This window comes from Oryx dammah, unplaced genomic scaffold, assembly GCF_014754425.2.
Source record: "Oryx dammah isolate SB20612 unplaced genomic scaffold, SCBI_Odam_1.1 HiC_scaffold_10, whole genome shotgun sequence".
Classification (NCBI taxonomy): Eukaryota; Metazoa; Chordata; class Mammalia; order Artiodactyla; family Bovidae; genus Oryx; species Oryx dammah.
Window position 1 is genome coordinate 48,498,194 of NW_024070194.1, and position 16,074 is coordinate 48,514,267.

General features: G+C 47.3%; 1 long non-coding RNA gene across 1 annotated transcript; it reads right to left on the bottom strand.

Moving 5' to 3' along the window:
- Positions 1 to 2,866: 2,866 nt before the first annotated feature.
- On the bottom strand, positions 2,867 to 3,431 carry LOC120869014. Its single transcript, XR_005722395.1, has 2 exons — positions 3,262 to 3,431; positions 2,867 to 3,043 (listed from the first exon to the last, which is right to left on the bottom strand). It is a non-coding gene; the product is annotated as an uncharacterized LOC120869014 (long non-coding RNA).
- Positions 3,432 to 16,074: the final 12,643 nt, after the last annotated feature.

Consider the following 16,074-nt stretch of genomic DNA (forward strand, 5'->3'; position numbering starts at 1 on the left):
TGGGACCAGATGCCATGATCTTAGTTTTCTGAATGTTGAGCTTTAAGCCAACTTTTTCACTCTCTTCTTTCACTTTCATCAAGAAGCTCTTTAGTTCTTCTTCACTTTCTGCCATAAGGGTGGTGTCATCTGCATATCTGAGGTTATTGATATATATAGCTGATTCATGTTGTTGTACAGCAGAAGCTAACACAACATTGTCAAGTAATTATCCTCCAATTTAAAAAATCCTGTGATAAACCATTATGGAAAAGAATATTTTTTTAAAAAGAGTATGTGTATATATATATATATATATGTATGTATATATGTATATATATATGTATATGTATATATATATATATATATACACAACTGAATCACTTTGCTGTACAGCAGAAATAACATTGTAAACCAAATATGCATGTGTTGTCTCTTCAGTCGTGTCTGACTCTTTGTGACCCCATGGACCATAACCCGCCAGGCTCCTCTGTCCATGGGATTCTCCAGGCATGAATACTGGGGTGGGTTGCCATTTTCCCCTCCAAGGGAATCTTCCTGACCCAGGGATCAAAGCCGGGTCTCATGTCCCCTGCATCGGCAGGCAGGTTCTTTACCACTAGCACCACCTGGGAAGCCAAAAAAAAAAAAAAAAACTATACTTCAATAAAAATTTAAAGATAAATAACCAAAACAATACAAAACAAAAGCAGACAAGGAAACGGCCGTGCCTTTGAATATGTCTAACGAGAAAATTAAGCCAGTAGAGAGGTAAAGGGCCTGGACACAGGTGTCTGAGACCAACACCCAAGCTCTGATCTCTGCACCCTAAATCTCACCCAGTCTCCTGCGGGTAACACATCCCTGTGGAGAGCTTGATGCCTGTGAATGAGCATCAGAAGGGAAGCTCCCTGAGGGCAAGAATTGGCGTCTGTTTTGCTCACAGATGTAGCCCATCTTTTCCAACAATGTTAAGCATGTAGTAGACGTTTAATAAATATTTGTCGAGTGAAGTAAAGAACCAGAAAACTGCCCTGAGATGTGAAGGCTGACTTGGCCCAGAGACTTGCTCCGAGGTGTGGGTCTTACCGCTTGAAATTCAGGTTTTTTCCTTAATGAGGCCAACTAGGAAAGTCCATCACGGATGCGACTTTACATACAGGTGACTGGCCGCAGCTCACCTTCAGCTTGTCCCTCCCTCGCACCAGAAGAAGCTGGGGAGGCGGGTGGCGACTGATTGGTCCCTGGAAGCTGCTAACCTGAGGCAGACGTTTCAGGTGCCCCCATCACCTCTGGTCACTTCACTCAACCTCCAATAACACAACCTCTCCTTTCACGAGACCAAGGACTCACCAGGGGTCAGAGATCTCACATCTCCCTGTGAACAGTGAGAACGTCAGTGCTGTGTCCCCGGGTCATAAAAGTCCCACACTCTCCAGGGTGGGCTTGGGACACCACCCCCTCCTTGCTCAGGCACGTCCCAGGGACAGCAAGTGTCCAGCTGGCTAGAAATCACAGAGAGGCAGCAAGCGCTTCTCCCACACTGGCGCTTCCCCAGCACCGCACAGACCGTCAAGTGAGTTTGTTTTGCTCTCCAGATAAATGAGGAGCCAAAGGGTGTTTTTCTAACTGTGAATTCTTGGCATTTTTTCAGAATTCTAAATAACCAGAGTGAACGCTGCCAGTCTTCTCTGGCGCTGCTCAGGACTGTTTAATGAGCAACAGAATCAGGATTGAGGGGCCTCTGTAGTCACTTCCAAAGTCACCTGATGCATGGGGTACTCCAAGTTTTCTAGGGAATGAAATCCTTCTTTCAAGTACAGACTTACCTTGAAGTCCAGCAAGGTAATATTCTATTCTATTGTGTTGTTATATACATATCATAAATATAAACATATAACATATCACATGCTACATGACATGAAAAAAACTAGCAAGGCTATGGATGAAGTCAGGTGGCAGCTGGCCCCCAAGCCTCAAGCCCTCTTTTACTTTCCAACCAGCATAGTTCCAGAAACATGAGTCTCCTTCAGCCCCTCTCTGCAATGATGGCAAAGGGCCTGAGAAGGGAAGTTGTGGTTGTTGTTATTATTATTGTTCAGTTGCTATGTCGCATCGACTCTTTGCAACCCTATGGATCTCAGCACACCAGGCTCCTCTGTCCTTCACTCTCTTCTAGAATTTGCTCAAATTCACGTCCATTGAGTCAGTGATCCTATCTAACCATCTCATCCTCTGCTATCCCCTTCTTTTGCCTTCAATCTTTCCCAGCATCAAGGTCTTTTCCAAAGAGTTGGCTCTTTGCATCAAGTGGCCAAAGTATTCAGCACCACTCTACAATGAAATCAGGATTGACTTCCTTCAGGATTGATTGGTTTGATCTCCTTGCAGTTCAAGGGACACTCAAGGGTCTTCTCCAGGACCACAATTGGAAAGCATCAATTCATTGGCACTCAGCCTTCTTTATGATCCAGCTCTCACTTCTGTACATGACTACTGGAAAAACCATAGCTTTGACTCAGCCAAAGTCCCACAGCAACAAGCTAGTGACTCGCTGAGGCCACTCCTGGCTCAGGATTCAGCATCTCTCCATAGACCAGTGCCAGCCCACACTTGCTTCCTCACCAGTCAGGAAGGAAGGACTTGCAGGCCCAGGACAAGTCTGCAGGGAGAAGGCCATGCCTGGTTTCGAATCCTCTGGATGACTTACTCAGTGTGCAGCTGATGATAAAAGTGATAAAGTTCACTTTAACATAAAACCTGAACTCAGGTCTGGTCAACCCTCCATCCTCCTTGAGACATGAGACATCTAGCTCTCGCTGGCCTGAACCTCCTGCCTCAAAATGTGCCCTTTAATGGCAAGAGAACAGGCAAACACCAACCAAACGTCCCTTACATGCTTTTATTTACGGAGGCAGGTCAGAGACAGGCCTGGCAGTAATGACATGCTGGTGGGCGTGGCCTCGGACGGATAGTTTTCCCTACTGGGGGCTCACCGAGGCCCCAGCACGTGACTCCACGGCTGTGATCTCGAAGCTTCCTCCAGCTCCAGCCTGTGAAGAGCCTGGAAGAAACAGGAGATCACGCTTCCACTCCCCAGATGTTGGAGTCCTTTCCCGAATTACCTCCCACAAGACAAGGAAAGACCTGTGACCGCGGCCCCAGCCAGGCCGTCGGGGCACCGGTCAGAAGAAACGCTCTAACATCCACGCAGCAGAGATGCCTCCCAGCCCCAGACACCCTGCTTCAATAGTGCTTTATTTTCTCTCCCTTCTCAGTTACCTTTCTCTGCAGCTCCAACTGCTTTAGAAAAGCTTCTGTGTACAACTGGAGCCCTGGCATTTTTGTCTTATCTCTCTTCCCCGTCTGCCTGGTCTCAACGGAGAAGTTGGTGCCAGAGACTGAAATGGGACGCTCCTCACCCTGAGCCTCCCCCTCCCCCCTGCACCCTCCTCCTCTCTCCCTCCCTCCCACATCCTCCCCCTCTCCTTCCTCCTGCATCCGCCCCTCCCTCCTGCACCCCCCCTTACCTCCCAGGCCCTCTACCTCCTCCACAACCCCCTCTTCTCTCCTGCATCCTCCCCTCCCTCCTGCACCCCTCTGCCTCCCAAACCCTTCCCCCCAGCTCAGGGGACTGTCACATGGAAAGCCCTTGGCTGGAACACTCCTTGGTGCTCAGAAATCCTAAACACTGGCCTGCACAGCGCCTGCCAGGGAGAACAGGGAGTCCTCTCTCTGGCCAGACTGTGAGCAGGCAAGATGGAAGAGGCCTTATTAGGTCATCCAACACAGGAACAGGGTGCGCTGCCTGGAGCCTTCTGCTACCCAGCCCCCGGAAATGGAGCTCCTGACCTGGACACCTGCATCCCTCTGCCCACAGCCCCCACCCCCAACCCCCCACTCCTCGGAGGAATGTGCCCCCCTCCTCCGAAGACCAACCAGCCTTTCTCGGGCTGCACCCATTCCCTCTAAACCTGGGTAGAAAGCCGGGCAGCGACCTCTTCCCCAGACCTGGTGGTGTCGGTTCCTTGCTGCTACCCCTTCACCCCTTTCTTTACCCACACACTTGGCACCATTTACCACTCCATGTCACATCCTTATTTGTTCTCGTTGCTTGTTAGCTGCTTCCTTGCACTAAAATGTGAGCTCCTTGAGGAAGGGATGGGCTCCTGGCTCAGGCATTAGCACAAGTGCAATTATCATACATATTCACTGAACACGTTTCTTAGCCACAAAGATAAGCCTCAAGCATATATGCACCCATTTCTTTCCCTCAACCATCTCTACCAATAAAGCCACTTCCTGTTCATGTGCCAAGAAGGAGGAAGTCATCCCATGCCTGTCACTTCCCTGACTGTTCTGATTGGAGGATCATAGACCCCACGTGACAAGAAAATGTCAGCAACCTGAAGGCATGACTTCCAGCCTGGCCTGGCCTCCCACCCTGACCCAGGTGCCCTGAACCACCACCTCTCAGACCGCCCCCAAGAAAGAATCTTACCAACTCTGCTTCATAAGACTTGACATTAATATTTTGTCTCCTAGAGCTATTTGCTGTCAAAGGGATAGACATCTGCTGGTAAAATACTAACACCCATAAGAGGCCAGCATTTGGACAACTGGGCAACCTGAATATTCAGTCCTGCAGCTCCACAAACCTCTAACATGGGGCCTATTCTTTAAATGTGTGTTTTCTGATTATAGAAACAACACATGTTTATTAAAAAAAACTTTGTTATAAAACTGTTTTTAAAAAATTGAAAGAATCTGCCAGCTCACTATTCATACACTGTACATACATTTTAACAATTTTCTTCCTCTCCCTTAGTCCAACAATTTTTCTAATTTTCTCATTTAGAAAAAGAAATTTTTTTTTCAGTCCATCTTTTCCATTTATACAACTAACAGCTAATTCCTGATTTCCCAAAGAATCACAAAAGAACTTATTTTGGTGGAATAGTGGAAAATCCCATGGATGGAGGAGCCTGGTAGGCTGCAGTCCATGGAGTCACTGGGAGTCGGACACGACTGAGCGACTTCACTTTCACTTTTCACTTTCATGCGTTGGAGAAGGAAATGGCAACCCACTCCAGTGTTCTTGCCTGGAGAATCCCAGGTACGGGGGAGCCTGGTGGGCTGCCGTCTCTGGGATCACATAGAGTCGGACACGACTGAAGCGACTTAGCAGCAGCAGCAGCAGTATGACAGATGGGCCAAGTTCCTCTGTGGCGTAGAATCAGCATGAAGTCAATTTTTTTTTTTTTGGACTGAACACATTTCAGTGCCAGGCTCCCATTAAAATGTGGAACTCAGGCAACTACATGTAATTTCAAGGATGACAGACGATGTCCTTCTCAAATGAGAATTCCTTTACTACTCATTTGCTAATATCTACATTTCCATTTTGAGAACCATATCCTTGAACCCCAAACTCTATCTACAGCTGATAGAACTGAAATCCCAGAAAAATGAAGTGGCTTTAAAGGCTTTGCAAATATATCCAGGGAAAGAAGATACTCACCAATCACCATGAGTGTGAAAGGGTCTTTCCTAAACACCAAAGGGTAGAAGGAAGGTGAGGAAATTTAAGGACACGGAAACCTAAGAGGATGGGCTGGGAATGAGAACACAGCCAAAAAAGTGAATACGGAAGAGTGGAAAGACTGGAAATACCAAAAATCAACTCTGTTTTTCCCCTTCTGGATTATTTATTATACATTATATAATATTATATATTATTTATTATAATATTATATTATTATTTATTTATATTTAAAGAGAACATACCAGAGAATCTACCTCCAGTGCAGGTAGTTAATTGTGTGATCACAGTATGTAAGATAAAGGGATTAGACCAGTATCAGTTGGATTTTTTGGTCTTAATATACATCAAATTATCTAGTAGCTTAGATAATACAGATGCCTGGGCCCTATCATCAGAAAGTCTTATTCAAGTGGTTTACAGCACAGGCATTGGTAGTGTTGCCGGAAAAAAATGTCACCTGCCACCTCTGAAAACAAAGGAAAATGCATCCATCAAGCCAGCAAACACTGTGGCCCTTCCTGCAAACTGTGCACCCTGAGGAGATTGAGGATGGGAAAGAACAGGCTATACTGGCTCTAGTTAAGACACGTATCAAAGGAGTGGTTTCAGTGAGCCCAGATTCTTGCATCTTTCCACACAAAGAAAAGTGCTTAATTTCTTAACCAGTGATGCCTGGTTTTCTTCTATTAACAGTCATCTTTTGATGTTCCAACTACTGGTCTTTGTTGCAAACCTCCTATATATTCTGGTTCCTCCCCTACCTCTTCTGTTGGTCCCTCAGAACTTCCTGAGAGGCAGTATCCCAGGCTTAAGTGCTTGGAAAGTCCGCCAAATAAAACATAATTCTCAACTTTCAGGTTGTGTTATTTTCTTTTTTTTTTCAGTCAACATTAGGTTTAGGGCTTCCCTGGTAGCTAAGCTGGTAAAGAATCCACCTGCAATGCAGGAGACCCCAGTTCAATTCTGGGGTCCAGAAGATTCCCTGGAGAAGGAATAGGTTACCCACTCCAGTATTCTTGGGCTTTCCTGGTGGCTCAGATGGTGAAGAATCTGCCTGCAACGCAGAAGACCTGGGTTCAATCCCTGGGTCAGGAAGATCTCCTGGAGAAGGAAATGGCAACCCACTTCAGTATTCTTGCCAGGAGAATCCCTTGGACAGAGGAGCCTGGCGGGCTCCAGTCTATGGGGTCCCAAAGAGTCAGACACGACTGAGTGTCTTCACTTTCATAGGTACTGTTTGTGGTTTTCTTTTCAAAGCTCCACAGCAGATCCTACTATGCAGCAGTTATTTCTAAAGACCCTTTTCTGTTCCAAATTCATACTCTGTACATGTGGAAGCCAAGGGTCCTTGTATTTCTACCACCAGGAGAGTTGCCCTGTCTGCACACAGATCCTCTGGCCCCCACATACCCACCCACACATGGAGGATCTGCACCCACATGGCATACAGGCTGCCTCAGGGCCACACCACAAGACAGCTTCCAATAATAACACACGCTGTCATCATCCTCTCTTCTTTCACCCAAGGATTTCATGAAGAAGGTGGGGCAAGGGCACCCCTCCAGTCATGGGGCAAATTCTTAACTGGCCTTTTGAAAAGCTTTTTAGTGCATGTCCCAGTGAGTATTTATCAAAAGGTTGCCCATCAGGTAAAACACTCCATATTCATCTCTGAAGTTGTTTCTTTTCTCAGACTGTTAGAAATTCTTAAAATATTAAAAGTCATATTATTTATTATTATTTATTTTTTCTTTCAACCTCACCATGTGGCACGCAATATCTTAGTTCCCAGACTAGGGATCTAACCAATGCCCCTTGTAGAGGAAGTGCAGAGTCTTAACCACTGGACCCCCAATATAAGTCCATATATATATATATATATATATATATATATATATATCTTTTAAGATTTATTTGTTTGTTTATTTTATTTTTGGCTATCCTGGGTCTTCATTGCTGTGCAAGGGCTTTCTCTAGTTGCAGTGAGCAGGCGGTGGGGTGGGAGGGTACTCTTCACTGTGGTATGCCAGCTTCTCATTGCAGTGGGTTCTCTTGTTGCAGAGCACAGGCTCTAGGGCTCATAGACCTCAGTAGTTGTGGCACATGGGGTCAGTGATTGTAATCCACCAGCTTAGTTGCTCTGCAGCATGTGGAATCTTCCCAGACCAGGGATCGAATCCATATCCCCTGCACTGGGAGGCAGATGATTAACCACTTGACCACCAAGTCATTTTTAAATGCAAAAAAAGAAAAAGAGTGTGGAGGTGAAAGTAAATGCAATCCTAACTTACTGTGTTGCCAAGCATCACACAGCCACTTGGATGTGCTAACATCAGGTAATGAAGATGAGAGGTCATCTTCCTCTCAGGCTGGAAACAGAGATGGTTGCTGCTGCTGCTGCTAAGTTGCTTCAGTCGTGTCCGACTCTGTGCAACCCCATAGACGGCAGCCCACCAGGCTCCCCCGTCCCTGGGATTCTCCAGGCAAGAACACTGGAGTGGGTTGCCACTGCCTTCTCCGGAAACAGAGACGGCAGCAAGAGTAAAATCTACTGATTTGCCTGATAAAGTCTGAGAATTTTCTGTAGCTCATATCTACCAGAGCCATCGGGACACACATATATACACACACATTAGGAAAATGACTCGTGTTCTCAGCAAAGTCAGCCTCATAAGTATTAGGGAAAGTTTTTCTCCATCTCTACAGGCTCAGAAATTCCCAAGAGCTTTCTTAAGTTTATGTAAATTTATACAGCCTCCTGTTGTCTCAGAAGGTGTCCATTTCACCATCATTAGTGTCTCAGCCTGAGGACACACACTCATCTGTTGTTGTTGTTCTTCTTCCCATCCCTTAACACAACTCCACTGGCAGACTCCCACTAATGACCTAAACCCCGTCTGACTTGCATCAGACGTGCTCTTTGCAGGACAAAGAAAACCAAGTTGAACTTTTAGAAGGTCAACACAGATATGTCTTTGCAGGTGTCCCATGGTCGACGTGAAAAATAATAGATGTGCAATTGCTAGAAAATAGCCAACTTTTATAGCTGCTGTGAGTTTTCTAGAGGAACAAATGTAAGGAGTCAACCCCCAGACCACCTCAATGTCTCACCAGCTATAAATAGGAGACCTTAAACAGTGCAGATGAATATGAAAGAATCACAATCCAGGAAAAATGAATCAGGACTCAGGGCTTTCTGCACACCTGACCATATGGAAAGTGAGTTAATTTTACTCAAATTGCATTCCAGTCAAATGAGAGATTGTTGTTGCCAATGTGAAAAGCCAGAACTTCAGTCTGGCTACAACAAAGCTATTGATTTATTACCAACCTTCAAAACTAAGGGGAAAAGTAATCTGATTCTAGGACCAGAGCCATCCTCTGGTTACTGTAGGGGCAGGAGACAGCTGCTTTCATGGTCCAAATTGATGAGCATTGCAGCTGCCACAGTGCTTGGAATTTCCACCATAAAGGATCCCGCATTTTGTTCAGATATTGTATCTCCCTGGATTCCAAAAGTCTTCTCTGTAATATCCCTAGGTGGATATTTCCAGGGGTGGGAGTTAACTACGATATAAGACATTCATTTTGGAAAAGTCTTCCATGTGTTGAGTTGAAGCTCTTCCTGTATCTTTCATTCATTCATTTTAATCTTGCCCCTCTGGAGTATCATAGAATAAATCTATTACTCCTGTCCCATGATGGTCCTCCATATATTAGAGGACGGCTAGCAAGTCTCCTATAAGCCTTCTTGTTTCACACTCAAACCCTTGAGCTTCTTCAGTCGGTTCTTGATGATGGGATTTCCAGAGTCATCATCACTTGAACCACTTCTCTCTGGACCTGATCATTAAAACAGCAAATCCAAACACTGGGGAGGTACAGTCCTCAAGTGCCTCATTGATGTATATGCTTTCTTTCTCTCAATGCATTCTAAGGTCTGGTTAATATTTGAGGGTGACTCTAGTATGGGTTCATAAAGGGTTCTCAATAACTAAAAGCCTCTCCTGTTTCTTCATGTGAATTCCTATTAAGCCAGATCTCTCAGACCTAAGCTTAGGGATATATAACATATATATCATAGACAACATTTATCTCCATTAAACTTTGTTCCTTCATTCTTACATTCTGCTGAGATCCTCATGAGTCCTGATTCTTCTGTTCTGATGTCAGTGATCCCCTCTGGCTTCATGTCATGGGTTAAGTTATAAGAGCACCTTTGGCCTCCTGATCAGTTGTTGTTGTTCAGTTATGAAGTCATGTCTGACTCTTTTTGACCCCCATGGACTGCAGCACACTAGACTTCCCTGTCCTTCACTATACTGGAGTTTACTTGAACTCACGTCCATTTAGTCAGTGATGCCATCCAACCATCTCATACTCTGTTACCCTCTTCTCCTTCTGCCCTCAGTCTTTCCTAGCATCAGGGTCTTTTCCAATGAGTCGGCTGTTCACATCAGGTGGCCAAAGTATTAGAGCTTCAGCTTTAGCATCAGTCCTTCCAAAATCCTGATCAGAGTTGACAGTGAAAATAAGGAACACAAACAGAGGGATTGGAGGTGACTTCAGGTGAGGAGATATCATTCACCTTCAAGCACAGGAATCTAAAGCCAGGTGTGACTATACCTGCCATCACCTGATCCCTTCCCCATATCTCACCCACACGAGGTACCAGGAGGGAGTTTTACAGATTCCCAGCTGAATACAAGCACAGCAAGTCCCCACATACAAACTTCAAGTTTCAAACTTTCAAGGATGCGGATGTGCCCCTGTAATTCAGCTGTTGTCCCATACTACTGTACTTTTCAAGGAACTGTGCTTAAGATTAAAGCACATTAAAGATGTTTCATTGTTTGTTTTTAATGTATTATTTGTGTAAAAAGTATTATAAACATATTACAGTACAGTATTATACCCAATTGCATGGTCAGGTTTCTAGGCTAACATTATTGAACTTATGAATGAATTGGACTTAGGAACATGCTCTTGAAACAGAACTCATTCACATGTTCAGTTCAGTTCAGTTGCTCAGTTGTGTCTGACTCTTTGCAACCCCATGGACTGCAGCACACCAGGCCTCCCTGTCCATGGCTAACTCCCAGAGTTTACTCAAACTCATGTCCATTGAGTCAGTGATGCCATCCAACCACCTCATCCTCTGTTGTCCCCTTCTCCTCCCACCCTCAGTCTTTCCCAGCATCAGGGTCTTTTCCAATGAGTCGGCTGTTCACAGCCGGTAGCCAAAGTATTGGAGTTTCAGCTTTAGCATCATTCCTTCCAATTAATATTCAGGACTGATTTCCTTTAGGATGGACTGGTTGGATCTCCTTGCAGTCCAAGGGACTCTCAAGAGTCTTCTGCAATACCACAGTTCAAAAGCAACAGTTCTTCAGCATTCAGCTTTCTTTACAGTCCAACTCTCACATCCACGCATGTTAGGGGACTTACTATATAAGAAGCAATGTTTTTGTTTCCCTCATCAGCTTTTCCCTGTCTCTGACTTTGATTTTCTCAGAGCTTTCTTGCTTTTCACATTGGACAAGTAAATAAGATTTTTTGCACTGCCGCTTCTGGAGAAGGATCAGCCTCGATGCCCCCAGTGCCCAGAGCTGGTGGTCCTATGCATGTCATTGCAAACTGGTGTTATGCCCAAGTCGCAAAATCTCCCAATGACCACCAGGGAGCCGATATCTGATGCAAAAGCAAGAGAGTTTTTATTACCAAGCTCGAGCTGGGGCTCCCACCGATACCGACGCAGCAGCTATAGGGAGGAGCCCCGAGCTCTGGGTTTCATTGCTTATATAGGCTATTCTTGAGTGAAAAATTTGAAAAACGGGAGTTTCCGGGTTGGGAGACGTCTAATTGGTTACCTTCTGTGGAAGGGTTAGGTGTTGGGTTCTGATTGGTTTTCATTTCCTGGGCTTGCCACGGGTTCTGATAGGTCCCAGGGTGGTGGGGTGAGGTTAAGGGATTTCCAAAAAGCTCTTTTCTGGGGATTTTTAAAAAATGGAGTCTTCTTTAACAAAATGGAGTAGCTTAGGTCCTTCACTGGCTGGAAGGGCCATCCTGCATGGCAATTTTCCTGAACCCTCAGCTCCATCTAGGCCTTCCTGATGTCACCCCTGCCAGGCTCTGCCACCTTGGGCTGCTCTTCTTGGACCCAGAATCTCTTTCATTTCCTTGTTCTCTCTTAAAAAAAAAAAAAATCATTTACTTATTTATTGGCTGTGCTGGGTCTTTGCTGCTGCGGGGACTTTTCTCTAGTTGCAGGGAGTGGGGGCTATTCTCTAGCTTTGGTGTGTGGCCTTCTCACTGCAGTGACTTCTCCTGTTGTAGAGTTTGGGCTCTAGAGTGTGTAGGTTGAGAATTTGTGGCACATGAACGTGCTTAGTCACTCCACAGCATGCAAGATCTTCCCCGACCAGGGATCGAACCCATGTCTCCTGCATTGGCAGGCAGATTCTTATACACTGCTGCTGTTGCTGCTTCTAAGTCGCTTCAGTCATGTCCAACTCTGTGCAACCCCAGAGATGGCAGCCCACCAGGCTCCCCCATCCCTGGAATTCCCCAGGCAAGAACACTGGAGTGGGTTGCCATTTCCTTCTCCAATGCAGGAAAGTGAAAAGTGAAAGTGAACTCGCTCAGTCATGTCCGACTCTTAGCGATCCCATGGACTGCAGCCTACCAGGCTCCTCAGTCCATGGGATTTTCCAGGCAAAAGTACTGGAGTGGGGTGCCATTGCCTTCTCCACTAGACCACCAGAAAAGTCCCCTTGTTCCCTTTTGAGCCTTGGGATCCTCAGAGAATTCACCATGCAGCGACACTGCTTCTTTGTGCCGCTCACCTCGGATTATATCACCTCCTGGAGAGCCTTTCTGATCAAAATCACCGCTGACCCAGGTGAACAATCAGCCTCACCCATAGTGAGGTCAGGCTTCCCAGGTGGCTCAGTGGTAAAAGAATCTGCCTGCCAATGCAGCAGCTGCAGGAGACGCAGGCTCCATCCCTGGGTCAGGAAGATTCTCCTGGAGAGGAAATAGCAACCCACTCCAGCATTCTTGCCTGGAGAATTCCAGGGACAGAGGAGCCTGGTGGGCTACAGTCCATCGGGTGGCAAAGAGTAGGGCACAACTGAGCAGGCGCAGGAGAGTGAGGTCTGGCTTTTGCCCAGGCTACTGGGCTGGGAGGGGTGGCGGGGGTGGGGGGTGGAGGGGTGGTATGTCCGAGTCTCTGGAATGTCCTGCCTAAAACGAGAATCTGCTTTTGCCTGGAGGTTAAAGGCACAGCCCAGAAGGACAATATGATTTACACTGGGGACTTGGGACACACTGGATCAGTTCCAACCCTCAAAGATGTTAGCCCCACACTCCAAGAGGGGCTGGAGACTAGAGATCAGCCTTGTGGGTAATACCGATGGAGACTTAATCAACACTGTGCAGCTGAAGGCTTCCCTAGTTGGCAGTGCCCTGTGCCTACCCCCATGGCCAGAGCCGGGTAACGCTGACCAAGACCCTGACGCCCTGGCAAGAGGCAGGAAACAGAACAAAGCCCAGGCTCATGGCCACCATATTCCAGCCTCCAATTCCAAAGGGGAGACAATTCTGAATTTGAACCTTGGCCTTCGAGATGGTTATGAGGGTTTGGTTTTGTTTTTTGTCAAATCAGCAAGACAGAACGTATTTTCTTGAATTTAATAGGTTGTTAACCGGGTGTATTGGTGTATTGCCTTTGTGTAGAGACAGATGGTGTGTGTCTTTGCACTCCTGCCCCGGGCTCTGCCATGTGAGAAGCCATAGATCGTCGATGGTCAGAACTTCGCTTCACTAGGCTCCTTCCCGATTAACGCATCTAAGAGATGGTGCTCAAGGGTAACCAAGCCCCACGTCGGCCGCCAGCTCCAAGACGGAACCAAGCGGCAGAGGTCTTCCCACTGCCCCAGCGGACCCTGTGCCCTTGCTCCCCGGCCAGATCGGGCCAGATCAGGCCGGATTGACTCGGTTCTGCAGCCACTGAGCAGTTTTCTTGTCCCCTGATTTATGTCCGTCTGCGCTTGCCACCCCTCGCTCTCCCAGCTCTTCCGCCCAAACCCCACTCCGGCCCCAGCACACCCAGTCATCCTACAGGCAGACTCTAAGGTGGGGGCACCTGTACCCTCACGTGACCGAGGTGATGCTTCAGGAGAAGTTCAGCCCTTCTGGGCCCATCTTCTCCATCCGGCTCTGTGGGCTCCCTGTGTGTTACCTTCCAGCAGCCAGAAGGTGAGAGCTGGGCCTGCGGGTGGGGCTGGGAGGAAGCGAGAAGGCGGGTCACCCCGTCCCCACCCCTCCTCACACCCTTCCCCTCCCCTCCCCACTTGTCGACCCCCCACCCCCTTCCTGTCTCCCCACCCCTCTTCACTCCCCACCCCCCCACCTTACCACACCCCCGGCACCCTGGCCCAGCGCCGCCAGCAGCCTCAGCACGCAGCCCGCCGCCACGCCCCGCCCCTTTCCCGGTTGCAACGGTTCTCAAACTTTAGAGTGATGACGCACCGGGAGTAGGGTGAGAGTGGGTTCTCCCAGGCCCTCCCGCTAGTAACAGTGGGATTCTGGGCCGTGGAGCCCAGGTATCAGGTGGAGATGCTCCCGCAGCCCCCGGGTTGGGTTTGGGGGGTGGTCTTGCCGCCGCCCCCCATGAAGCGTGGGGAGAAAGTGCGTTTCTGTGCTCAGAGCATAGCCCCTCACCGCCCCTCCAACCTTGTAACCTCAGGGGCTCGAGCCTCTTCCTGCTACTGGCCCGCTTGCCAGTGGGGAAGTCACGGGGACTTAACATAAAATTAATATGCATCAGCGACTCGACATGAGTTTGAGTGAACTCTGGGAGTTGGTGATGGACAAGGAGGCCTGGCGGGCTGCAGTCCATGGGGTTGTAAAGAGTCGGACACGACTGAGTGACTGAAGTGAACTGAATATGGTGAAAAATACAGAAGAAAAAAAAAAAAGAAAACCAGACCATAACATCTACATTCTCTCTGAATGTCTTGAAATGTATGTAGCAGGATGTTAAAATGCAATTCGTCTCATTTCTGCGGAGGCGCCCAAAAGCTGAGGATGAAACCATAATTACAGAGCGTCCCAATATCACAGAGTGAGGGGTGAGCCTTCGATAGGTGCCCACGGTGGCCCAACCTGGACCAAAAAATACCCAGAGGAGTAAAATGACTGTTTTATTTCACCCCCCAATTTTCGGTCAGGGCCCCAGCTGGGATCCCCAAATTGTCAGGGCAAGGGGCGGGGAGGGGCCGAGATGGCTTGACAGTCCCTGAGTGACGGAGGCCTGGGTTTTCCCAGAGGTTTGGCTCCTCAGCTCTGCTGCGTGGCCTCTCCCACAGCTAGCTTGGGTTCCTTCATAGCATGGTAGGCGGATAGTGGGCCTTCTCACCAGTCTGCTGAACTCCCGCCCCACCCCAAGATGCCAGGCCTCTTAAAGGCAAGGCTCAGCACTGGGACATTGTCCCTTCTGCCACATTCAGTGGACCAAGGTGCATCGCAGGACAAGGCAGGCTGGAGGGGGCAGGGCAGGAAGAGATTCCACTTTCCTCATGAGTTTGAGCAGGATGCATGTACCGGGAGCAAAGGAAGTGATGGTGATGATTTGCAACATCTACAGGTGCAGGACTTGCAAAGAAGGGGCCCGAAGACATTTTGCAGCCCTGAGCTCTGTACCCAGCCAAGGATTTACAGTGTTTGAGGTTAGATATTAGAGAGTGTCTTTGGAGAGAGTTGTTGGATGGCTGAGGCACTTTGCTTACCCTCTCTCCCTCATCTTGAGGCTAGTGAGAAAGGCTTCAGGGAAACATTCTGGTCTGATTTATTTTCCCAGCACTGCTTTCAGCACTCCCCTAAAGTACAAGTCCTGGTGTTTAACCCCCAGCTGCAGACACCTTAGTTAAGAAGCTTCAGCCTTTGGTATACCATATAGTTCACAGCAATATTCACAACAGCCAAATTAAAAACAACCCAAATATCCACTGATGGACGAATGGATAAACAAAATGTGAAATATACACACAGTGGAGTATTATTCGGCCCTAAAAAGGAAATAAATTCTGACACATGCTGCAGCATGGATAAACCCAGAAGATATTAGGCCTAGTGAAATAAGGCAGAAATGAAAGGACACATGTATGATGATTCCACTGATAATGAAGTACTCACAATAGTCAAATTCCCAGAAACAGACAAAGAATGGTGATTTCCAAGGGCTGAGGTGATGAGGAGAGGAGGGTGATGGAGAGTTAATGTTTAGTGGAAACAGACTTTCAGTTGGGGAAGATGAAAAGTTTTGGAGATGGATGGTGGTGCAGTGATGGTGAGTGTGAATACTTCATGCCATATAACTATACACTTAGAGATGGCTAAAATGGTAAATGTTATGGTTATATATTTTATCACAATTTAAAGAAGCAGCACGGGCACTTGCTGGGACAGGTATCTGTATTCTCTGCCCATCACGAGGACGTTTCTAATCAGAGGAGAAGGATGGTAAACAGTGTCTTCGTTCTGAATCA